At 41.8% G+C, this 27,196-nt stretch overlaps 1 protein-coding gene across 15 annotated transcripts in view; it reads left to right on the forward strand.

Moving 5' to 3' along the window:
- The window catches only part of LOC110500605 (receptor-type tyrosine-protein phosphatase delta), a 612,371-nt gene that overhangs the window by 243,172 nt on the left and 342,003 nt on the right, over positions 1-27,196 (forward strand). For all 15 annotated transcript variants that reach the window (XM_090214671.1, XM_090214666.1, XM_036958032.2 and 12 more), the window contains exon 7: positions 15,786-15,830. The gene's annotated coding sequence lies outside the window, so the exon portion shown is untranslated. The remainder of the gene's footprint in view (positions 1-15,785; positions 15,831-27,196) is intronic.

Below are 27,196 nucleotides of genomic sequence, written 5' to 3' on the forward strand. Positions count from 1 at the left end.
CAGATCTAACATAGCCTGGTCAACAGTTGGGGCAATGGCATACATGGTGTTATCTGCATACAAATTAATATTACAAGTTTTAACAGATATACCAATATTATTTATATAAATAGTAAAGAGAACATGTCCCAGTACCAATTCCGGCGGTACAGCTTTTGCAATATCCAGGAAACTAGACTTGACACCATCAGAAATCACACATTGAGTCCTGTCTGACAGATAATTATGTCTGTAGTTCACCTAATGCATGTATTATTGGCATAGCATAGTGTGATTAATAGTGGGAACAAGGATAATTATTACTGTTGGCAAAGATACAACTAATTCCTCAATTATCAACCAGACAATTAGTGAATATGTAGGTCATTATTAAACAGTTACCCCCTTAAAAATCTGATGTTTACTCCAAAAAAGGTCAGCAAGGGGAATAAGAGGAACATGTTCATTCAGTTTCAGAATCATGTGAAATGGGGGATGAACATCAATGAAACAAATGTCCTTGCTGTCTTTGGAAAAATGCTAAAGGGAACACTTTTACCTTGTTGGTTCAAATTGGTAAGGGCTTATGTTTACATCATTCAATTACAATACATCCACATGATGGTGCTGTTCCTTATTGAATAGCAATCTAAGATCAAACTTGTGATGTCACTTCAGTTACACTGTGGATACAGATTGTAACCTTTCATGATTGCTTCATTGAATGAGAACCATAGAGCCACATATAGAGGCTATGAACTGTAGACTGAAAAAATATTCATATATTTTGTATAAACAACCATTAACAAATATCACAATATACAAAAAGTATTGTTTATTGATTATTTGTTTGCCTGCATGACAATGTATATAAATAGTACCAGTCAAATGTTTCGACACACCTACTCATTCCAGGGTTTTCTTTACTTTGACTATTCTCTACATTGTAGAAGTGAAGACATATTAGTGGAGACATCAAAACTATGAAATAACGCATATGGAATCATGTAGTAACCAAAAAAGTGTTAAAAAAATCAAAATATATTTTATATTTGAGATTCTTCAAAGTAGCCACCCTTTGCCTTGATGACAGCTTGGCACACTCTTGGCATTCTCTCAACCAGCTTCATGAGGTAGTCACCTGGAATGCATTTCAATTAACAGGTGTTCCTTGTTAAAAGTTAATTTGTGGAATTTCTTTCCTTCTTAATGCATTTGAGACAATCAGTTGTGTTGTGACAAGGTAGGGGTGGTATACAGAAGATAGACCTATTTGGTAAAAGACCAAGTCCATATTATGGCAAAAACAGCTCAAATAAGCAAAGACAAATGACAGTCCTTCAATGCTTTAAGACATGAAACTCAGTCAATCCGGAAAATTTCAAGAACTTTGAAAGTTTCTTCAAGTGCAGTCGCAAAAACCATCAAGCGCTGTGATGAAACTGGCTCTCATGAGGACCACCACAAGAAAGGAAGACCCAGTGTTACCTCTGCTGCAGAGGATAAGTTCATTAGAGTTAACTCTACCTCAGATTGCAGCCCAAATAAATGCTTCACAGAATTCAAGTAACAGACACATCTCAAAATCAACTGTTCAGAGGACACTGCGTAATTCAGGCCTTAATGGTCAAATTGCTGCAAAGAAACCAATAACACCAATAAGAAGAAGGGCCAAGAAACACAAGTAATGGACATTACACTGGTGGAAATCTGTCCTTTAGTCTGATGAGTCCAAATTTGAGATTTTTGGTTGAAACCGCTGTGTCTTTGTGAGATGCCGAGTAGGTGAACGGATGATCTCTGCATGTGTGGTTCCCACTGTGAAGGATGGAGGAGGAGATGTGATGGTGTGGGGGTGCTTTGCTGGTGACACTGTCTGTGATTTATTTAGAATTCAAGGCACACCTAACCAGCATGGCTACCACAGCATTCTACAGCGATACGTCATCCCATCTGGTTTGTGCTTAGTGGGAATATCATTAGGTTTTCAACATGGGAAAGACCCAACACACCTCTAGGCTGTGTAAGGACTATTTGACCAAGAAGGATAGTGATGGAGTGCTGCATCAGATGAGCTGGCTGCCACAATCACCCAACCTCAACCCAATTGAGATTGTTTGGAGTTGGAAAGCAGAGTGAAGGAAAAGCAGCCAACAAGTGCTTAGCATACACAGGACCTCCTTCAAGACTGTTTTAAAAGCATTCCAGGTGAAGTTGGATGAGAGAATGCCAAGAGTGTGCAAAGCTGTCATCAAGACAAAGAGTGGCTACTTTGAAAAATCTAAAATCTAAAATATATTTTGATTTGTTTTACACTTGTTTGGTTACTCCATGATTCCATGTGTTATTTCATAGTTTTGATGTATTTACTATTATTCTACAATGTAGAAAATAGTAAAAAATAAAGAAAAACCCTTGAATGAGTAGGTGTGTCCAAACTTTTGACTGGTACTGTACTGTATATACACTGAGTACACAAAACATTAAGAGCACCTGCTCTTTCCATGACATAGATTGACCAGGTGAATCCAGGTGAAGGCTATTATCCCTTATTGATGTCACTTGTTAAATCAATTTCAATCAGTGTAGATGAAGGGAAGGAGACAGGTAAAGAAGGATTTTTAAGTCTGGACAATAGAGACATGGATTGCGAATGTGTGCCATTCAGTGTTAAGAATGTGTTACTTATGTTTACTATACTCAGTGTATATCTTATTTATCATTTGTATACCTAATGCATTTGATTTGCTTAAATTCTCATTGTCAAAGTGAGCTTTCATATTTTGAAGACAATAATGAAAAACAGACAAATAGCATTTTAAAACAGTTACATTTGATTGTTTAGGGAATTATCTGGTTATTTAATCTTGTACAGATGAGGCTTTGTAATACAGACGTACCACATTTGAGTTATTTCAAGCACACTTAGGGTTATCTAGAAACATACATTTCAGATTTGAAGAAGACAATTGTGGTAAGTATGATTATATGTTGCAAGAAACAAAAAAATATTTATAAGAATCTGATATTCTATGTAGTTCAATACATTTCCAGTAGATGGCAGTCTAGCAATGTAAAATATTATCTCTCTCTCCCCCTGAAAGACTACTCTTCCTTTAAGCACTTTTGAAATATAAATGTTCTACCCCTCCTCTTCAAGATGGAGCCAGGTCTTTCACTTTAGATGACGTCTCCCATCGTGTGCGGGAATGAAAAGTGATGGCGAGAACTTTTATTTACAGCGGTAATGAAGTACAAAGCCTGTGTGTGCATGCAAAAGAGCTCATGCAAGATTAATGTTCTCCCGAAGGAAGTCCCCCCCCCTCACCGCAACCTCCCTCTTCCTCACATTTGTTTATTTTATTTTTATTTTTATTTTTTTCACCTCCTCTTCCACCTCCTCCCTCTCTCGCTCCTCTCGTGCTCCTCTCGTCTCAAGTCCGATGGCGTCACCCTCGCCATCTGTCTGTTCACCGGTCCGTGTCGTTGACAGAGTACCGCGGTAGGAGAGCGGGAGTCTGTGGACTAGCACGTCTTGAATCCTGCACTTCCTCTCATCCTTTCACACCACCACCACCACCGGTTTTGTCTGTCAAAAGCCTCGCCACCTACATTCTTCATTCTGTCCATCAAAAACATGTATCATTTCAGCCCACATCACTGTTTGTTCATCTGATGCAATGGAGAGACTGTTCTTCTCATTCTGAAATAACTCCTTGTATTTCTCTGCCCCAAAATAGAAACATAGAGTTGTGTAGAAGGTAGATTATATAAAAGAGGATTTGATCAATTAGCCATTTGTCATTGTTTTAATTTCACTGATGTTAATGTTTTGAGGATGAAGTACCACTTAAAACAAGGTTATAAAAATACTGAATAACTTATAACTTAATGCATTTTATTATGTGGACTGTAGGCATCTATTTGTCTCTCTGCTGCCAAACCCACTTGGTTGGTTGATTTCATGTTCCTGCATTTTTTCTTCATCCACGGAGCCTACAACTCAACAGTATGAGAATGTATGCCTGAGCTTATCACAGACGCCTTCCACATGAGGAGTGCCAGAAGAGGCGGACGGACACACACACACACACACACACACACACACACACACACACACACACACACGAGCCAATGCAGCTCTTTTCAGGGCGTGCATTTCAGAAATGGGACATACCTTGAGGATACATTTTTATTTTGTTTAGGTGTGTGTGGTGCATGCATGCTCGTGCACATATGCATCTGTGTGTTTAACACTTTACCCTCCTGGGAATTGGCCTATATGGATAGGGCTAAATTGAAATGTTTCTTATAGAAGAATTATGAAACGCATATGCATAACAATGGTAGCAATTGAAAGGGAACAGTTGGGATATTATGGGGAAATTATTAGACCAAAGGTGAGGGCACCACAGTGCACCTGACACAAGACTGAATCCAAACATTACACTGTTGATTTTATGTGCATTTTACATTTACTGTACTTTTCATCGCATTTGTTGATGACAAAATCTGAGTATACTCTGGATACATTCAATAACATTATATGAATATTGCTGGAAATATGGGGTTGGTGCAACATTACAAGGGTTTGAAATGACAAGTGTTTGAGTGAGAGTACTAACTACTGTCTCCAAGTGACCACACACCTCTTCAGTGTGCACTTAAGTTAATTCAATGCAGTTTTATGACACAAGAATATTCTTCAACTCTTAAGGTCCTTGTTTAGCTCTACTAGCTGTGCCGTTTAGGAACTAGAGGAAGCAAACTTGTAGTTATTTTGTTTAGAACACAACCCTGCATCCCCACCATCACACAAATACTGTTGTTGTTTACGCAATCCAAAAATGGTCCATTATAAATCGTTAATCTTGGGTCAGGTGGACATCATTTGAAAGCCTGTTCTATTATCAACATCACTAGCTAAGTTCTAAAATGCGATAGTACAGCATTAGGCTTTCACAATGCAATTCAGGGAAACGGATGGTCATTTCTGTGCTCATAGAGAAAAGTCATGAGTGCATTCAGGTGCGTGTGTCACAACAAACTTTCTTCACAATAGACAAACATAGGCTCATTTTGTTCAAAACAACCCAGGGTTTGACACCATGTCATCTTGTGACTGTACATCAAACATAGTGATCATAAACGTTGATATTACATGAGTTTTATGATATGGAAATGTGAAATGCATATTGGGTGTTTGGCTTGCTTGTATGACGTCAAAGCGGTATTTATTATAATCCTCAACGTCTCATCTTTCAAAAGACATAGTCCTCTTAATTTATAGCATTTCCCTCAGGCAACAAAAAATGTGCAAAAGTTGGCAAATTAGCAGGAGGGATGGGGGCAACTTCTTGTAGCGCACAGGGCTCAAGTTCAGAACGTCTGTCAGTCAAATCCCTGTGAAGCGCATAGCCAGAGCTTTGACGTCATGTATAGCATGTTATAGTACATCCACTGCGTTCCATTTAAGGCATTTATCAGTGCCCAAATCTGTCATTTTCAACCTGTGTACAGGTATGAGTTTAAAGGGCTAAGTGTGTGTGTGCATCTCGCGAGTGAATAGGCAGATTCTATAGAAGACACCCAAGCCATCATTTGACAGGTGTCCGTTCTCATGACTGTAAAGGCCTATCTTCTCTTCTCCTACATCTCCAGCTTCTCCTACATCCCCAACATCTTAGGTGGTGTCGTACCCTTGTCTTCATTCGTTCTCCTCCACTGATCTAAAGACAAAGTTGCCTTAAAGCAACATGTTCAAAGCCTTATATAGGGTCCCTTAGAAGGACATGAACCGGAGGGGAAGCCTCTTTTGACTACTGCATTCATCTGATCTGATTGATTTGGATCATTCATTCATTCATTCATTCATTCACGACTAAACAATGTTGCCATTATTTGTTAATGAATTAATTTAAAGAAGCTGTCAGTTGTGCATGGATGTCATTTTCCATGTACTTTTTTTGTATTGCCAGACTTGCCGGCAACACATAATTCAACACGTTCAAGTTTCAAGTTCTATTAGTGATATGTACGGGATACACAGGGTACACACCGTCCAACGAAATAACAGTCCAATCCCAAGCTATCCCTGGTGAAAGTTGAGTAGATTAAAGTCATTTCCATTTCTTTTCTCACATTGGAATGTTATTTTTCATAAAAAGGAAAAGTAATAAAAAAAATGTTTGCCAAGATGAGGCTTTGCTAAGAACCCCATCTTTCTAGAGAAATATTCTAAACATAAATACATTTTCTTCAGTCTTCCCCCGTATATGCCGAGTGCTTTTAATATGCTGGCCATATTCAAACAGTGATAACCGAAGGGAAGCTACAGTATCTACAAGGGGTTTGGAAGCCACATATAAATGCTATTGTGTGTGTGTTATATTATATTTATGCGGCCTATCATTTAAGAGGCCCAGAACTGTTGGTAAATACAGGCTAATAGGATATATTGTATTAAATATTGTATGGATGAGGGGGGTGAAGAAAGGGTCATGGGTTTACCCAAAGGCTTTTCAACCATGATCAAAGTCTTTTTGAATATTGCATGCTGTCAAAAAATGCAATGTTAAAAATGCAAACATAGCCTTGGTTAAACAGCACAAATGACTATATTTGTAGCCACAGTTGCAACACTTTTCTGTGAGTTTAGGAATACAATTTACATGATAATGGCCCATTTCTAGGATAATATTCCAAATTGATGACCTTAGTATATTTGTATCATAAAAAATATAATGTTATGCAAATTATACACCAGGAACTGGATCCCACACTCCTAGGTCAACAAAGTCAAGGTTTCACAAGGGAGACCTACTGTGAACATACTTACTGTACCTCATAGGTTCTCATAATGCTGCTTGGAATCTCATCTTCACAACCGGTAGTCATCATAATGATGGAGTAGAGACAAATGGGTTGGGTGATAGGAGACGGCCCTCAACATTTCACAAGGTAGACCTACAGTATACCGTTTTTGGAGAATGCTTATGTCATACGTCCTCGTAATGCTGTTTGGAATCTCAGGTTCACTAACAGTAGTCCTCATAGTGATGGAGTATGAAGACAAATGGGTTGGTAGATAGGAGATAGCCCTGAGTTTACCCCTGGCGCCGTGCAGCTACCATGTCCACATTTGTAAATCAGGCCCATTGAGGAAGTATAATGCTGATGATTATGACAGCCCAATCGCTGGGGAGTAGGGGGAGTTTTGAGTTATGGGTTTGGGGAGGATGCCCAGAAACTAGACAGGATTCGGAATGGAGAAATACTGCCACCGAAAGAACACAAGTCCCCCCAGATGGATACTAATGCGCTCGGCTGGCACCGGTGCCTCTGGACTAAACAATGACCATTAGCTCCACAATATCAATGGAATATTCACCAAAATATTCTGATATTTTGGTGTCTACTTTCCATCATCATGGTATGTTTTCTTGGAGAGATACTTAAAGGTAAGGTAGCATAAACGCAACCACATGTAACATGGATTTGCATTATTATACGGATCAAAATTCCCAATGCAAAGTTACACCTTTTCAAATCATTCTATTTTTCAAGTTATTTCAAGGTATTATCCGAGAGCTGCCCAGTGCCACGAGCCTACCAGACAAGCTAAATAACTTCTATGCTCACTTCGAGGCAAGTAACACTGAAACATGCATGAGAGCATCAGCTGTTCCGGATAACTGTGTGATCACGCTCTCCACAGCCGATGTGAGTAAGACCTTTAAATAGGTCAACATTCACAAGGCCCCAGGGCCAGACGGATTACCAGGACGTGTATTCCGAGCATGCACTGACCACGTGGCTAGTGTTTTCACTGACATTTTTAATCTCTCCCTGTCTGAGTCTGTAATACCAACATGTTAAAAGCAGACCACCATAGTCTCTGTGCCCAAGAACACTAAGGTAACCTGCCTAAATGACTACCGACCCGTAACACTCACGTCTGTAGCCATGAAATGCTTTGAAAGGCTGGTCACGGCTCACATCAACACCATTATACCAGAAACCCTAAACCCACTCCAATTCCAATACCGTCCCAACAGATCCACAGATGACGCAATCTCTATTGCACTCCACACTGCCCTTTTACACCTGGACAAAAGGAACACCTATGTGAGAATGACTACAGCTCAGCGTTCAACACCATGGTGCCCTCAAAGTTTATCACTAACCTATGGACCCTGGGACTAAACTCCTCCCTCTTCAACTGGATCCTGGACTTCCTGACGAGCCGCCCCCAGGTGGTAAGGGAAGGTAACACATCCGCCAAGCAGATCCTCAATACAGAAGCCCCTTAGGGGTGGGTACTCAGTCCCCTCCTATACACCCTGTTCACTCATGACTGCATGGCCAGGCACGACTCCAACACCACACCTGATCACAGACAACAATGAGACAGCCTATAGAGAGGAGGTCAGAGACCTGACCGTGTGATGCAAGGACAACAACCTCTCCCTCAATGCGATCATGACAAGGAGATGATTGTGGACTGCAGAAAAAGGAGGACCGAGCACGCCCCCATTTTAATCGACAGAGCTGTAGTGGAGCAGGTTGAGAGCTTCAAGTTCCTTGGTGTACACATCACAAACAAACTATCATAGTCCAAGCACACCAAGACAGTCGTGAAGAGGGCACGACAAAACCTATTTACCAGCAGGAAACTGAAAAGATTTGACATGGGTCCTCAGATCCTCAAAATGTTTTACAGCTGCACCATCGAGAGGTCCTGACTGGTTGCATCACTGCCTGGTATGGCAACTGCTCGGCCTCCGACTGCGAGGCACTACAGAGGGTAGTGTGTACGGCCTAGTACATCACCAGGGCCAAGCTTCCTGCCATCCAGGACCTCTATACCAGGCAGTGTCAGAGGAAGGCCCTAAAAAATTGTCATAGACTGTTCTCTCTGCTACCGCATGGCAAGCAGTACTGGAGCGCCAAGTCTAGGTCCATGAGGCTTCTAAACAGCTTCTACCCCCAAGCCATAAACTCCTGAACAGCTTATCAAATTGCTACCCAGACTATTTGCATAAGTGCTTATAAGTAAGTATTTCACTGTAAGGTCTGCATCTGTTGTATTCGGCGCATGTGACAAATAAAATTTGGTTTGATTTAATACCAATCAGAATTCCGAAGAATGCCAAAGTCATGTTTTTCTGGGGTGTGATGTATTTTGGAGGACTCTGCAAGCTAGCCTAGTCCATATATTGTAAACGCCAACAGAAATAACTGCACATGCATTACTTCACATTAAACTAAATATACTGAACAAAAATATAAACGCAACATGGAAAAATGTCCACAATTTGACTGAGTTTAATATAAGTAAATCAATTAAGGCCCCTATTTCTGTTTTTATTTGTAATACATTTCAAAAAATGGTCAGTGAGGTATTGTGTGTAGATTGATGAGGAAGGAAATTAATTTAAGCAATTTTAGAATAAGTCTGTAATGTAACAAAATGTAGAAAAAGGGATGGTGTGTCACAATGTTCGTAATAATGGTTGGACCAAGACGCAAAGCAATAAACAATAAACAAACAAACCGTGACTACTGAGGTGCTATATGCACTAACTCCAAACATGAACAATATCCCATAACCCACAGGTGGAAAAAATGCTATTTAAGTATGATCCCCAATTAGAGACAACGATAGCCAGCTGCATCTAATTGGGAATCATACCAAAACCACAACATAGAAAAAAAAACCTAGAACCCCACATGGAAAATGTAAACTAGACTAGAATAGGTCACGCCCCGACCTATTCTACCATAGAAAATAAAGGCTTGATATGATCAAGACGTGACATGGTGTCTGAATTCTTTCCGAATGCTCTGTACGTTAAAGTAAACTAACGTTATGGAAAAACATAACACCAACTAACCAGTTAGCCTATCCAGCTAACTAGCCTAGCTATCCAACCACTACAGTGGCTAGCTAAGTAGTAAGCCAGATAACAACTAGTCTAGCACAGGCAGGAACCACAGAACACAACAATAAACAACAACAACAAAAAATAACCCACAGAACACAACAACAACAACAAATAGCCAGCAAATATAAAGGAAGAAGAGCGGAGACTGAGATAGCGACCAAAGAAGAGCCAAGGAGAGACATTCAGAGGGCCAAGCCGTTTCACTGGCCGAGGAAGAGTCAGTTAATCAAATAGATATATGGTCAAGTAAATATACATTGAATTTACCCGGTTTATCTCCATCACTGCTGACATTTGTGATAGAAATCATTCCAAATCCTGCCTCCACTGGTTATACTAAGCTATCGAAGTCCTCTGGGTTGAAATGAGCACTGCATAAAATAGACGGTTCCCTTACTCCAATCCCATCGCTTCAAACGGACAAACCGGTCCCACTTCAAAGCTAGCTTCTCGTTTTTGGACCACAAATGAGTCGTAACCCCGTCCTTGTGGTTATTACTGCACTATTACTGCATTACGCCAGTGGAAGTGGAGTTCGAGCGAGATTATGTTGTGTGTGAGTGAGTGAGTGTGTGTGCACTTGTGTGTGTGCGAGGGACCATGCATGTGCATGTATACTTGTTTGCAAACCTGCTTGGCAGATCATCCATGTTACCTTTAGAGTGCCACTGACCCCAGGTCAGTGGTGGAGTTTCTCAAGTACCTTCAGAGATTAAACCAGAACCTCACCTTGTCTCTGCCTGTCCACTGCAGGTCCCCTCAGAAACCTTTGAGAAGGGTTTAATTTGACTAGATTTAATAGAGAAGGCCTGTGAGTTTCCCTGGACTACCTCAGACTTCTCGAATCCCACCGTACCTTCTCCGCTGTGCAATCTGGTTTCCGAGCCGGTCACGGGTGCACCTCGGCCACGCTCAAGGTACTAAACGATATCATAACCACAATCGATAAAAGACAGTACTGTGCAGCCGTCTTCATCGACCTTGCCAAGGCTTTCGACTCTGTCAATCAACATATTCTTATCGGCAGACTCAGTAGCCTCGATTTTTCTGATGACTGCCTTGCCTGGTTCACCAACTACTTTGCAGACAGAGTTCAGTGTGTCAAATCGGAGGGCATGCTGTCCGGTCCTCTGGCAGTCTCTATGGGGGTGCCACAGGGTTCAATTCTCGGGCCGACTCTTTTCTCTGTATATATCAATGATGTTGCTCTTGCTGCGGGCAATTCCCTGATCCACCTCTACGCAGACGACACCATTCTGTATACTTCCGGCCCGTCCTTGGACACTGTGCTATCTAACCTCCAAACGAGCTTCAATGCCATACAACACTCCTTTCGTGGCCTCCAACTGCTCTTAAACGCTAGTAAAACCAAATGCATGCTTTTCAACCGTTCGCTGCCTGCACCCGCACGCCCGACTAGCATCACCACCCTGGATGGTTCTGACCTAGAATATGTGGACATCTATAAGTACCTAGGTGTCTGGCTAGACTGTAAACTCTCCTTCCAGACTCATATCAAACATCTCCAATCTAAAATCAAATCTAGAGTCGGCTTTCTATTCCGCAACAAAGCCTCCTTCACTCACACCGCCAAACGTACCCTAGTAAAACTGACTATCCTACCGATCCTCGACTTCGGCGATGTCATCTACAAAATAGCTTCCAACACTCTACTCAGCAAACTGGATGCAGTTTATCACAGTGCCATCCGTTTTGTTACTAAAGCACCTTATACCACCCACCACTGCGGCCTGTATGCTCTAGTCGGCTGGCCCTCACTACATATTCGTCGCCAGACCCACTGGCTCCAGGTCATCTACAAGTCCATGCTAGGTAAAGCTCCGCCTTATCTCAGTTCACTGGTCACGATGGCAACGCGCTCCAGCAGGTGTATCTCACTGATCATCCCTAAAGTCCCTAAAGCGTTCCAGTTCTCTGCTGCCTGGGACTGGAACGAATTGCAAAAATCGCTGAAGTTGGAGACTTTTATCTCCCTCACCAATTTCAAACATCTGCTATCTGAGCAGCTACAGTAACCGATCGCTGCAGCTGTACATAGTCTATCGGTAAATAGCCCACCCAATTTTACCTACCTCATCCCCATACTGTTTTTATTTATTTACTTTTCTGCTCTTTTGCACACCAATATCTCTACCTGTACATGACCATCTGATCATTTATCACTCCAGTGTTAATCTGCAAAATTGTAATTATTTGCCTACCTCCTCATGCCTTTTGCACACAATGTATATAGACTCTCTTTTTTTTCTACTGTGTTATTGACTTGTTAATTGTTTACTCCATGTGTAACTCTGTGTTGTCTGTTCACAATGCTATGCTTTATCTTGGCCAGGTCACAGGTGCAAATGAGAACTTGTGCTGGTTAAATAAACCAGGTTAAATAAATAAAAAACTTTGTACATTCGGATTCTTCTCAAAACCCTTATCAGGGGTCTCATTACACCAGGTTATGAAGGAGGGATGAAGCTGGGGAGATGTCTTAAATATACTCTGATATAACACTGACTGACATAGTTCCAGTTATGCACCTGCCCACTTTAATGCTGTTGTGGTGGCCGATGCACAAATTACCAGTCATTTAGGCTTTGCTCTTTGTCCACTCTGCTCTGTCAGTGTATACTACTCAAATTCAAATGTCAATGATTTTCAAAATTAGGTATGCTAAAATGCCACTTTACTTTGTCACTTACATTGTACATAACTATATAAAATCACAAATATAAATGGCATGCTAAATGTTTTGATTTGTCTTCTCTGCAAACTGAAAATAAAATATATTTACACGATAGACTGCTATAACGCTTAATGGCAAAATCTCAAAATGGAAATATCATCAACAAGAACTTTAACTGGTAGAGCACCGATCCGGTAGTCAGATTATAGTAAGCCTGTGTGTCACATTTGCCTTTAGGGCTGAGGGATGATGTAGTGCCATTGATCGCCAACCATGATAATATAATCAGGCACAAAGCCTGACAAGTGTAGGGCTAGATATTTCAGAGATGCAGACAGCGAAGCGCTGCCACAGGTCATAAACCCTCACATTCCCTTCTTGATCTTTCCCTCTGTTTGGCCTCGTCCAATATTAATGCAAATAACAATGCCTTTTTGGGTGCCATTTTTATGGTTATGGCTCTATCTCACCAATGTGCTGATGTTACAAAGCTAATGGATTCAAAGGTAACCTATGGCTCGGGTCCTGTACAGCTGCCTTCGCCCCAGTCACTTGTCTATGCACTGAGTTGATAAGTACCGAGTTTCATTTTCCCCATGGCAGAGCACAGTAAAAAAAACGGGGAGTAATAATTGCTCTGGGCCAAGACGAGGACAGCTAAATATGCTTGATTGCATCCTAAGCCTCACTGCTGTGTAATGAAATATGGCTGTGCCCCGGACAGGAAACTGTGCCGATATCTTTCTTGTCACTTTTTCTGCAATTATTATTTTATTTTTTTCGTCTTTTCCTTGCTCGGCCAACCCAACCTCTGTGCTATCTTCTGGCAAATGAATCCATCAAAACGTTGTTCATTTTCATTTAACATTATCTTTGTGATAATGTTATAATTATAGGGCCAAATCGGGTCCTAATTATTTATTCCTTGCCACATCAAAATGGCCGTCCCCTAATATCCCCCAGTTCTACATTTCAATATGTGTGTTCGTTAGTATGGACAGGGCTTATCAGGTGAACAAAGTAAAGGGGAATTATGAAACCAACAGCATTGTTTCAGGCAGGATTTGAGGGCCCAAACTGAATCACCCCCTTACTTGCGTAACCACTTTTTTCCATTCTCTGTTTAGGGGAGAGTTGGGTAAGTTGAGTAATTTTTTTCCTTCAGCATCACTCCATCGAGGGAAATATAGTATTATTTCTATCAAATATATCTACATATATTTCAGGATGATATATATCAAATCAAATTGTATTTGTCAAATGAGCCGAATACAACAGGTGTAGTAGACCTTAGTGAAATGCTTACTTACAAGCCCTTAACCAACAATGTTTTAAGAAAAATAAGTGTTAAGTAAAAAATAGATGAGTAACATATTGAAAATAAAAGTAACAAATAATTAAACAGCAGCAGTAAAATAATAATAGCGAGCCTATATACAGGGGTACCGGTACAGAGTCAATGTGCAGGGGCACTGGAAATGATCAGAATGTATGTAAACGTCACAGATTTGAAAGCATAGCTTGTCCAAAAAAAAGTGGTCTCTTGGCACAAGTTAAGCCACCAACAAATTTCTGTACTGAATAAAATATTACTACTACCATTTTAAAACCATGTCTATCTTTATTTCCCAAACTCAATTCAATACAATACCAAACCATTTTTGTATTTTAATAATTTGAAGCGTCTTATAACACAGGCTTAACACCGAACAAACACTTTGTACTTTTTTGAAACACTTTTAACATTCTCCAGGCCCTGTTGTTAACTCATATCCCAGCAATAATGCCTTGCAAACACTTCAATTTGCTCAACTTTCCATTAGCTCAATCATGGGCTCAACTTACCCCAAGGCAAACATGTGTACTATATTAGCCCACACAGCTACAAGGATGCACATTCATGCTAGGTTTAGGACCTCATATTGAAGCTAATAGAGATCCCAACTGATGTATAGAACTTTTTTACTTTGGTTTAGATACGAGCATCATAAATGTTCTAACACAAACAAAAAATATTTGACTTGGTGAAGATCCGTTTTTTGAATCTAACTTGCTTACCACTTTTTCCATGTGTTTTTTTCCTTCACATACTCCTTGAAATAATAACCTGTTCCTAAATAGTTGGTAAAATGATTCATTTGGTGTATGTTTTCCTAGAAACAAGGGCAGCTCAACTTACCCCTTCGGCTCAACTTACCCCGCTCTCGCCTACTTGTGAAATGTATTTAATGTAATTGAAAGCAGTGGTTTATGCAAATGCAGACATCTGAGAAGGTTCAGGCCATGAGAAGTTCAGGTTGATTTCTCAGCTATGACTAACATTCACATCTTAGATAAGATTAATCCAATGATCATAAAATTCCTGTGGAAATTAAAAGAACTGCACTCATACATTTCAAATCAGTGGTCTTGCCATGGCAACTCATGTCCGCCACAGTTTCCACAGTTTTCAAGGAGATCCTTCTCATACAATTAAACCCACCACCATCATGATGTCTTAAGCATGGTGACTGAAATTAGGGTGCACCCAATTTGGCAAAACAAAATAATTGTATCATTCATTATGAGTCATTTTGTCGGAACAACCTAAAGCACATTTCTCCTTTGGTTCAATAAGCAGCTAATCATTTACAAGAATATTAGTCCACAGGCTTGTATGGGCACTGCAGCATCTGCTAATGCATTTAGCAGGAAATAGCCTGAAAAAATCTGCTCGGCACAGTAAATAGTATATTTTCTGAATATCTCACAATTGTAATTGAAGGAGAATGTGTTTTTATCATAGGCCCCAAAGCTGATCAATATTTCTGCTAAGTAGTATTACCTGCCAAGCGGGAGTTTGACACCGAAATGGTGCCAATGATAAGAAATTGTTTTGTTGTTACATCATGGTTAATTCCATAAACAAATCAACATTGAAATGTGATGATATGATTTATTAATAATAGTATTTCTGTGACAAGATGTTATGTTTCCTGAGTCATAGATGTTTAGGGCGTTGGGCCGGTAAATGAAAGGTTTCTGGTTTGAATCCCTGAGCTGACTAGGTTAAAATGATGCCGATGTACCCTTGAGCAAGGCGCTTATCCCTAGTTGCTCTGTATAAGAGTGTCTGCTAAATTACAAAAATGTTAATATTTTCTCTCTCTCTCATGTCGTTCCAGTTCTCTTTCCTGAGACAACAACCACAGGATGAGGCTTGAGAGGAGGTAAGAGTTTGAGATGGATGTGGTGGTGTGTTGAAATGTGATTGTCAATTTGGAGCCATTCTGTCCATACAGTGAGTCCCAGAGCTGCCTGAGTAGGTTAACAAGCCTGACACTGGTAGCCCACACCATCATTTTGTTAAGGTGTGGACAATAGATTAGCTACAATGGGTATAACAATACAATAAATTCATTATGATTTCAGTTAGCCTTTGGATTGGGATTAATTCCATTTGAAAATCAGTCATTTCAGATCATTTACACCTAAATAAATAGTCTCTCTCTGAATTGAAAAGAAACATATAAAATAGTCCTCTCTGAAATAATTTCCAATCAATCTCTTACATTGGAACGGAATCAATCCCAAATCAGATGTCTCAGCTCGGATCATTGTTCTGCCATCTCTCCCTTGGTTAGTGAAGAGAAAAGTCTGTATCTGCCAAGCCAAGCCTTTTAGAGAGACAGAGAGTGAGAGGGAGACTGACTGGCTCTGATGAGGCCAGACTGGCCGTGCCTTGTGCTGTGTGCCAGGCTTCAGAAGCCTGATTGATAGAGCGTGATGAGACTGTCACAGAGGAGAGAGACTAGGAGATGTAGACTGGATAGGGATGTGGCTGGTGAGGAGGATGTATTTGGAATATCAGAAGAATGAAGTAGTGGAATGAAGTGGTTGGCTGGATTGCGTTCCGGACTTCTGAAGAATTAGGTGGGCAGCATGTTGAGACTGCACAAGTTTGAGACCAGTTGAATTAACATTTGAATTAACATTTGTTTACATATTGTTTGGATCATTCCACAACTCTGATAATGGTCTACGTTGCTATTCAAAACATTAAACCACTAAGACTTATCACTTGTCTAACAGATTTACATCTAAAATAGTTGATTGCCTTAACATCTGCTTTGGACATAATTTACAGTCATTTAGCAGACGCTCTTATCCAGAGTAACTTATAGTGAGTGAGTAGTGAGTGTATACATTCTCATTCTGGTCCTCTGTGGGAATTGGACCCACAATCCTGACGTTGAAAGTGCCTTGCTCTATCAACTGAGCTACATGGGACAGAGGGTTGTAAATACATGGTACATTTGCAAGGCAAATAGTGTAGCGCTAAATCTCTGTACTGGGAGTTTCCCAGCTTTGATGCACCTGTACTGACCTTGCCTTCTGGATGATAGTGGTGTGAACAGGCAGTGGCTTGGGTGGTTGTTGTAATTTTTGGCCTTCCTGTGACATCGGACGTTGTAGGGCAGGTCCTGGAGGGCAGGTAGTTTGCCCCAGATGATGCATTGGGCAGACCGCACCACCCTCTGGAGAGCCCTGCAGACCACTGCGGTCCAGTCGATGTGGATAGGGCGGTGCCCCCTCTGCTGTTTCCTGAAGTCCACGATCAGATCCTTTGTGTTGTTGACGTTGGGTGACATTCCTGGCACCACACACCCAGTGTCCTCACCTCCTCGCTGTAAGCTGTATCGTCATTGTTGGTAATCAGGACTAATACTGTTGTGTCATTTGAAAACTTGATGATTGATTTGGAGGCGTGCGTGGCCACGCAGTCATGGGTGAACAGGGAGTACAGGAGGGGGCTGAGCATGCGTCGTTGTGGGGCCCCTGTATTGAGGCTCAGCGAAGTGGAGGTGTTGTTTCCTGCCTTCATCACCTGGGGGCGGCCCGTTAGGTAGTCCAGGACCCAGTTGCACAGGGCGGGGTTCAGACCCAGGGCCTCGAGCTTAATGATGAGTTTGGAGGGTACTATGGTGTTGAATGCTGAGCGATAGTCAATGAACAGCATAGGTATTCCTCTTGTCCAGGTGGTATAGGGCAGTGTGTAGTGTGGTGGCGATTGCATCGTCTGTGGATATGTTGGGGCAGTAAGCAAATTGTGGGTCTAGGGTGTCAGGTAAGGTAGAGGTAATATGATCTCAAAGTACTTCATGACGACAGAAGTGAGTGTTACGGGGCAATAGTCATTTGGTTCAGTTGGCCTCTCACATATTTGTAGGGAAACCAAGAGAGGGTAAAGGGGTTACCTAGTCAGTTGTACAACTTAATGCATTCAAATGAAACGTGTCTTCCGCATTTAACCCAACCCCTCTGAATCAGAGAGGTGAGGAGGGTTGCCTTAATCGACATCCACGTCCTCGTTGCCGGCGGAACAATGGGTTAATTGCCTTGCTCAGGCATTTTTACCTTGTCAGCTCGGGGAATCGATCCAGCAACCTTACTGGTTAAGGCTCCTACCCACCAGGCTCACTGCTGCTAGCTGAGAGCTAGAGGGTGAGCGAGAAATAGAATGAGAGAGAGTAGCAAAGGAAATTGAGTGTGCACGTGAGTGACTGAGGTAGAGTGAGAAGAAGAGAGCGAACGTGAAAGAGAAAGCGAGAGAGAGCTAGTGAGAAAGGAATGGAGAGAGAGGTTGGAGATCCAGTAGCACTAGCGAGTTGAGGTCTTATCTCCCGCCCACCAAGCCCTGGCGCCGGGTTCCACTCCCTCCTGGCGGGGCTCCCCTTTAGCCTCGCTAAGCAAGGCGCCTAGGTGAAATGAGCAATTCCCATTCAGAAGCGGAGGCACCTCGGAGACTTGCCCCGCGAAATGGCTGCTCACTTTGGCAGATCAATGCACTCTCTTCCATGTGCACTGCCGCAGAGTGATAGCCAGCACACACAAAAAAGGAAGGGGGAAAGAAACGGGGGAGAGAGTGTGGGAAAGAGCGAGAGAAACGTTATCAGAGAATTTAATGATATTTGCCAAGGTCTCACTGACTGAGCGCTGTTGAAGGGAGATGGGGCGCTTTGCATAAACTCAAAGGCTGTGCGATATTGCTGTCCGCTGTGAAAGTGGCGGCGCCAGCCCCGCCGGATATGAGAATATTCCAACAGGCTGCTCTGAAATTTCTTCCCATGTGAATGATATTAATGATAATCACTTTGAATTATAGGGGTGTAACGAATAAAATCCCAGAATGACTCAACATTGCAAAGACCCGTCTGTCTGACCTTTACACTACATAGAATATGTACTTTATAATACCAAACATTGCTGATAGATAGAATCAAGTGACAATGTACTCATAGTACACAGACTAACTATTATGCCTGGTGTAGTCCTACCTCTGTTAATGGGTGTGCTTCCATCAATGCAGCAGTAATTCATACCAAAATTGCAGCTGTTTCGAACAAACCACAACTCCTTACTTTAGCATGATCAACTGTTTCAGTTTCCTGTAGTGATAGTAATATGTCAGTGGCCATTCTTATGTCATTGGCCAATTTATTTCAATTCCACATTTTTTTTATACATTTGACAAGAACAGTATTGAAAATCATATACAATGGGGTGATGTGTTTTCCGCAAACACCAAAAACAGATATGCATTGAACATAGCATTACTCTCAAACCTCTGTCATCCTTTTTAAATGAAGCCTTGCCAACAAAGAACAATATGTAACCCTAGAAGAACCTTGAAAAACAATTAGAATTAGCACTTATGGCATGCTTCATAAACTGTACTGTAAAAAGCCTAATAGAATAGCTGATGGTTCTTTGCACCATATTGCTCTTGTTCCCATTAGCCTTACACAGAACCCAAGCCGGCTGCGCGCGTGCGCCATCGTGCATAAATTTGTTTTGTCCCCCCACACCAAACGCGATCACGACACACAGGTTAAAATATCAAAGCAAACTCTGAACCAATTACATTCATTTGGTACCATAGGAAGTAGGTCCTATAGGTACGAACCCCTACTCCCTATAGGTACCAACCCTACTCCCTAAAGGTGCTAACCCTACTCCCTATAGGTACTAACCCTACTCCCTATAGGTACTAACCCCTAATCCCAATAGGTACTAACCCATACTCTCTATAGGATCTAACCCTTACTCTATATAGGTAGTAACCCCTACTCCCTATAGGTACTAACCCTACTCTCTATAGGTACTACCACCTACTCCCTATATGTACTAACCCCTACTCCCTATAGGTACTAACCCTACTCCCTATATGTACTAACCCTACTCCCTATAGGTACTAACCCTACTCCCTATAGGTACTAACCCTACTCCCTATATGTACTAACCCTACTCCCTATAGGTACAAACCTCTACTCCCTATATGTTCTAACCCCTACTCCCTATAGGTACTAACCCCTACTCCCTATAGGTACTAACCCCTACTCCCTATAGGTACTAACCTCTACTCCCTATATGTACTAACCCTACTCCCTATAGGTACTAACCCTACTCCCTATATGTACTAACCCTACTCCCTATAGGTACTAACCCTACTCCCTATATGTACTAACCCTACTCCCTATAGGTACAAACCTCTACTCCCTATATGTACTAACCCCTACTCCCTATAGGTACTAACCTCTACTCCCTATAGGTACTAACCTCTACTCCCTATAGGTACTAACCTCTACTCCCTATATGTACTAACCCCTACTCCCTGTAGGTACTAACCCCTACTCCCTATAGGTACTAACCTCTATTCCCAAAATGTACTAACCCCTACTCTCTATAGGTACTAACCCCCAACTCCCTATAGGTACTAACCCCTACTCCCTATAGGTACTAACTTCTACTCCCAAAATGTACTAACCCCTACTCTCTATAGGTACTAACCTCTACTCCCAAAATGTACTAACTCCTACTCCCTATATGTACTAACCCCTACTCCCTATAGGTACTAACCTCTACTCAATATATGTACTAACCCCTACTCCCTATAGGTACTAACCTCTACTCAATATATGTACTAACCCCTACTCCCTATAGGTACTAACCCTACTCCATATAGGTACTAACCCCTACTCCCTATATGTACTAACCCTACTCCCTATATGTATTAACCCCTACTCTCTATATGTACTAACCCCTACTCCCTATAGGTACTAACCCCTACTCCCTATATGTACTAACCCTACTCCCTATAGGTACTAACCTCTACTCCCTATATGTACTAACTCCTACTCCCTATAGGTACTAGCCCCTACTCCCTATATGTACTAACCCTACTCCCTATATGTACTAACCCTACTCCCTATATGTACTAACCCCTTCTCTCTATAGGAACTAACCCTACTCCCTATATGTACTAACCCTACTCCCTATAGGTACTAACCTCTACTCCCTGTATGTACTAACCCTACTCCCTATATGTACTAACCCTACTCCCTATATGTACTAACCCCTACTCTCCATAGGAACTAACCCCTACTCCCTATAGGTACTAACCCTACTCCCTATAGGTACTAACCCCTACTCCCTATAGGTACTAACCCCTACTCCCTGTAAGTACTAACCCCTACTCCCTATATGTACTAACCCCTACTCCCCATAGGTAATAACCCCTACTCCCTATATGTACTAACCCCTACTCCCTATAGGTACTAACCCTACTCCCTATAGGTCCTAACCCCTACTCCCTATAGGTACTAACACCTACTCCCTATAGGTACTAACCCTACTCCCTATAGGTACTAACCCTACTCCCTATAGGTACTAACCCCTACTCCCTATAGGTACTAACCCTACTCCCTATAGGTACTAACCCTACTCCCTATAGGTACTAACCCCTACTCTCTCTAGGAACTAACCCTTACTCCCTATATGTACTAACCCCTACTCCCTATAGTACTAAACCTACTCCCTATATGTACTAACCTCTACTCCCTATATGTACTAACCCTACTCCCTATAGGTACTAACCCTACTCCCTATAGGTACTAACCCCTACTCCCTATAGGTACTAACCCTACTCCCTATAGGTACTAACCCCTACTCCCTATAGGTACTAACCCTACTCCCTATATGTACTAACCTCTACTCCATATAGGTACTGACCCTACTCCCTATAGGTACTAACCCCTACTCCCTATAGGTACTAACCCCTACTCCCTATATGTACGAACCCTACTCTCTATAGGGACTAACCCCTACGACCTACAGGTACTAACCCCTACTCTCTATAGGTACTAACCCCTACTCCCTATAGGTACTGACCCATACTCACTATCGGCATGTGTACAAATTGGATTGGAAAATGTTACACCTTTCCAGTCCATTCAGATGTGCAGTAGGTGACGAGATGTGACCCATTGTACATAATGACACAGGTCCTACTCAACTGACATCGCCCCAACTAACATTATACGCTCAAATTCTGAGAAACAGCTAATTCTCTGTATCCCTATTTTTTTTATAGCTTTGCTGCGTCATTTCCACAGGTTCAGAAACCACTCGGCGTCAAGCAGCCCATGTTGAATACAGTAACATCCTAAGCAGACATGCTGGAGATGAATCGCTGTTGATTACAGAGCGAGAATAAGGCAGAGAGATTAGAGAAAGGAGGCCTGCTCCGAGCATAGTGCACAGACGTGTCGGCACAGAAATTCAAGTTTTGTGTGCAATCTTGGCAGAAGCAGGTGCGAGGGGTTGAATCCACCCCACCATCAGCTGTCATAGCCATAATATACTGCATTTATTGGGAATATAATGTGCCGCCACATCTCGGGGAGGAAATGTCAAAACACCTATATTGCAGAGCTATTCAGAGGCAACTTTGTCAGCGTTTCCCGCCAAACAGGGGAAGAAAATATGGTGAGAACAACAAGTAGCTCTCACTATTAATGTCAAAGAGAGAAAGGCGAAGAGATTGAAGGCGGGGGAATAGGATTCTAAGAGGAAGGCAAGGAGAGATTTAAACATCGAAAGGGTGACAGAGATAGACAGTGGATAAACAGCGAGAGGTGGAAAGTGAAGGGGGAGAAAATAGAGATGTATAGAGAAGAAGAGACTGACAGACAAACGAGCAGAGAAGCCGACAGAAACAGAGTGACATTGAGAGAATATGCGAGAGAAGAGATATTTAGTTGAAGAAAGGGCAACGAGAGAGTAAGTAAGAGAGATCTAATCTTCAGGCTTGTTAACCTTTACGTCAACGAATGTAAAGAAGTTATGACTTTCAAATGGGAAATTATCACAATACTGAACAGCCTGAGACAGCAACTTGCATGTAAATAAAGAGAATGTCTTGAAATATTTGCTAGCGTCAGGATTTTTCGAAGCACGCCTTGAGCACCACTTGACCCTGAACATCCCCCAAGTGTTTGTGTGTGTGTTTGCATTAGTGTGTTAGTGAGTGTGTGTGTGTGTGTGTGTGTGTGTGTGTGTGTGTGTGTGTGTGTGTGTGTGTGTGTGTGTGTGTGTGTGTGTGTGTGTGTGTGTGTGTGTGTGTGTGTGTGTGTGCGTGTGGATGTGAGCACTGTTTTGCTCAAGACAGAAATAAAGGGGAAAACATTTACAGGATGCACAATATAATAATTTGCAAGGGACACAACAAATGATCGATTCACCACAGTGGTGAGTCCACATTGTTATTCATAGCTCAACATCCTATTGACAGTATAACCTCATAAGGATCCACACTGACATATTTACACTGTACAACACTATAAGCTTTATGTCCGAAGACGGTTCTCCAGTAACCCATCATTCAACTGTAACTCAAACAGGGTAGATAAAGTTACTAATTTAGCCAATGTCACCCAGTAACACATAATTTGACTGTAATTCAAACAGGGTAGATATAATTATTTGTATCTATATACACAGACTAACAGGGGGCGGTGTTTTGAAACCACTGCATCTCCATCTTGGCACTTCCATTGTTAAAAAATATATATTTTGGAATGTATAGAAATGCATTTATTAATGTCTAAATTAGTTTTTGCCACATTTATTCTATTTTAAACACCTTAATGCATACTTTTACATTTTCTTATGTGAACTACACAGCTAATTGTTTTGAAAGTTCTCTTACAGTCCCCACTACAACAAAAAACATTTAAATACATGTCATTTTTTCCCATGAAACATTTAATTGAAATACTGTAGAATTCCATTCATTCCTATGGAGGACTGTTTCTCCTTGGGAGTGCCAGTCTGGCCGACTGGTGGCTTCAACGTCTGTCACTGGCCAATACATAGCATCAGCGATCGAAGGTTAATATACACTGAGTGTACAAACATTAGGAACACCTGCTCTTTCCATGACATAGGCTGACCAGGTTAATCCATGTGAAAGCTATGATCCCTTCAATCAGTGTAGATGAAAGGGTGGAGACAAGATAAAGAAGGATTGTGTATGTGTGCCATTCCGAGGATGAATGGGCAAGACAAAATATGTATGTGCCTTTGAACAGGCGCACCGGTTTGAGTGTGTCAAGAAATGCTGCATTTTTCATGCTCAACAGTTTCCCGTGTGGCTCAAGAATGGTCCACCACCAAAAGGACATCCAGCCAATTTGACGCAACTGTGTAAAGCATTGTCAACATCGTCCCTGTGCAACGCTTTCAACACCTTGTAGAGTCCACGTCCCGACGAATTGAGGCTGTTCTGAGGGCATAAGGAGGTGCAACTCAATATTAGGAAGGTGTTCATATTGTTTTGTACACTCAGTGTACATTGTTGGGTAAATCGTTATTAAGCCAATGCCGCCCAGTAACCCATCATTCCACTATACCTAAAATAGGGTAGATCGAGTTAAGACAATTTTGCCCAGACATAAGTGGTTGGTCGGGAAAGGAATTAGACCAGCAGCTGGGTGATGGGGTTGTGATTTGGTCAAACCGCACCCCTTGTCATACTAATTAGGGGAGATCTACTGTTACGGCCAACACGTTCCATAGGTACTCATACATGCAGCAACTTCAATGGCTACTCTATGCTGATTTTCCTCCATGTGAAAGCCAATAGTCTTGTTTGCAGTAGAGATTGCTGGTATGTTTGCTATGGCATTCATGCGTGATTTGGGTTCTTTGTATGTTCAAATATTAGAGACATTTGTTGAAAAGTCATGTGTTGTACCTTTATTACATATTGGTGTCACATGAACAAGCTAGTAAAGAGGGATTCGTTGGTTATATCAAGTTGGTGATACATCGTTTTAATATTCATTCTACAAAGTCTCGACAGCAGGAGAATCAATATGTAGATGATGGCAGGATCACATGATAGCAGGTAATCATTAGTCCATCATTTGCCCGAGCAAAGGAGCAATTGATTGGCTTTTCAATTTCACTCTCCCTTCTCAGTGTCGACAACCTTCCCCCTAGTCATAATTCAAAAACGCCAAGGATCATTAATCGGTGGACACACTCTCCACTCTCCCTTTCACATGCCAAAACAGGTCCCATCAATCAAAACAGATCGCCTGATACCTTCACACTTTGCATGTACCTCTTTCAATTTCCCTTTCAAGGTGTGGTTCCTTTTTCCCGAGATTGGGTAATTGGACGACACATTTTGAACATGTCTATAAGAGAACTTGATAGGTTTTTGAAGGAAATTAGATGTGAACAGATCTTTGTCCATCATGGAGAATGTTGTAACAGAGAGCATGGCATTGATGCCTATGATGGCAAAAGCCAATAGTCAATAACATTCTCACTGTAACGCTCAATGAGTGAATGGGTGTGGAGTCAAGCGCAGAGAGCAAAGGATGCGGGAAAAAACACGCTTTAATGTCCAAAATCAAAAGAACAAAATAGTATTACTCAACACAGGCATAACTCTTACTACAAATAGTACCCTTAGGTAAAATACCAGGGCAGCGAGAAAACCCAACAAAACACTAACACCTCTCACAAATACAGAAGAACAAGCCCGCACAAACAGAAGCGGGCTAAACGAACTTAAATAACACCACCCTAACAACCAAACAATGAACAGGTGAAAACAATTAGACAAAACCAAACGAAGACGGAACAAAGGATTGGTGGCAGCTAGTAGACCGACGACCGCCTAGCGCCACCCGAACAAGAAGGGGAGCCACCTTCGGTAATATTCGTGACACTCACTTTGATGTATTCTCTCTCTAGAGTTGCCATTTTTCCAAACAGCAAACACTGCACAGTAGGCCTGCAATCTATACATTTCCATTTCATGCTGGACATTTTCATGTTGATTTCAACAAAAGAACAATAACAGCATGCTTGATTATTCTGAACTCCTACCTGCACAATCTAAAATAAACTGTTTGACATAGAAACATGTAATTTACAGATGGCGACTGTGTGTTCTCTCAACTCCTTGATTTGTCGCCCTTGGCTTTTTGCACGGCTTAGCCAAAGGGGAAACGCATCCATGTCACCAAATCTGTGTTGAATTAGAATATCTCACAAAAGTCCTGCTAGATAAATGCCACTCTCTCATGTCATTTCTACCATTCAGTTGGCACATTCACTCCTGTCCCCTGTATGATTATAACAACTGACTGTGGGTCCTAACTGGCTCTGACTCTATCTCTCTCTCTCAACATATCCCACATTATTAAAATGCTAATCGCGCCTACAATCAAGCAGCCCAAAACCACACAGTCAGAATACACAATAGATGTTTTCATGTTTCCCACTATCGCAGGACTTGTTTACATCGGCGTCAGTCAAGATGCTCCGCAGGTACATTAACTTGCTTTGTCGCAGACAATAGCTGCCATGATTGCCCCGGAGCTTGTCGCTCGCCAAATCTTAGTTGTACACGGGGAGGCAATTATTAATGAAGGTGATGAATAGAATATTTGAATATCTGAATGAGTTAAAAAGGGATAGAGGACGAGGCGCGGCATAATTTATACGGCACAGAGAAGAAGTGCCGACAAGCTTGAGCGACTTCAAATGTTTTCAATGGGAAATGAGATGCAGGAGTATGACTTTCTCACAAGCTCCTCATACCATTACTTGTAGCTCCACAGTGTGTGCTAATACCGAGCTAGCATTAGCTTCTGGAACACACAACTGCCCCTGAAAGACTAGGCATAAAGTGAAAGAGTAAGTAAGCTGTGACATGTAACGACGACAAGATCTGCCGTCTCTGATCTGCACTTCTTACTTTGACGTTCTCATTTGTTTCCACACCTGTGTCATTCACAGCTTTACGTCTTTAGCTAATTTCATGGTCTAGGGGTTTGGATGGATGGCTCAGGTGTGACTTATACACTCTTGGAAGAAAGGAGGGAGGGAGGGAGGGAGGGAGGGAGGGAGGGAGGGAGGGAGGGAGGGAGGGAGGGAGGGAGGGAGGGAGGGAGGGAGGGAGGGAGGGAGGGAGGGCGACTGAGAGGTGACTAGGGGGAGTGAAGTAAATGCAGGCGGGGAGTTAAGCAAATGGATGACATGCTTACACAAATGGCAGATTTGAAATACTGTTAGCTTTGAGAATGACTAAACTGCCACCAAATCATCCCCTAAACCTTGAACACAGACTGTGGGTATTGAGGGTATAATGTTACGTAATTGTTTCAGTCAATACACCGTAACCCATGTAATGTACAGTCATTGTCATGTAGATGTGTGTGTAATGGATTATTCC

This window comes from Oncorhynchus mykiss, chromosome 21 (assembly GCF_057628025.1).
Source record: "Oncorhynchus mykiss isolate SJ-2025 chromosome 21, ASM5762802v1, whole genome shotgun sequence".
Classification (NCBI taxonomy): domain Eukaryota; kingdom Metazoa; phylum Chordata; class Actinopteri; order Salmoniformes; family Salmonidae; genus Oncorhynchus; species Oncorhynchus mykiss.